This window comes from Dipodomys ordii, unplaced genomic scaffold (assembly GCF_000151885.1).
Source record: "Dipodomys ordii isolate 6190 unplaced genomic scaffold, Dord_2.0 Scaffold237, whole genome shotgun sequence".
Classification (NCBI taxonomy): Eukaryota; Metazoa; Chordata; class Mammalia; order Rodentia; family Heteromyidae; genus Dipodomys; species Dipodomys ordii.
In genome coordinates, this window is record NW_012267453.1 from 284828 (window position 1) to 285269 (window position 442).

Below are 442 nucleotides of genomic sequence, written 5' to 3' on the forward strand. Positions count from 1 at the left end.
CTATGCTAACTTGCATTCCCACAAACTGAGTTTGCCTAGTGTTGAAAGGTAGTTTAAAGGGAGATGGGAGTGATGTCTCATCTCCCAATCTGCTCTACCTTCTCTATTGGATCACATCATTCCACTTTTTTTCTGTTCTGTTCTAATTTATCCACAGGCAACAAAGTAACAATGTAGTAAATCATGTAGTTAAACATTTACAGATCTGGTCTTAAAGGAAAGTCTGGGGAACCTAGATTGTGGAGATTTAGTAAGGAAAAACATGGGTCTCATATGTAATCTGTCAGTAGTCATCATTTTTTATGCATTTTGTATTGTAAAAATACTGTACAGAGGGGTTACAGTTACATGAGTAAGGTAATGAGTACATTTCCTATTGAGCATTGATGCCTCCTCCTTTATTTTTCCCTACCATCCCTTCCTTCCCCAAGTCCTCAACTAA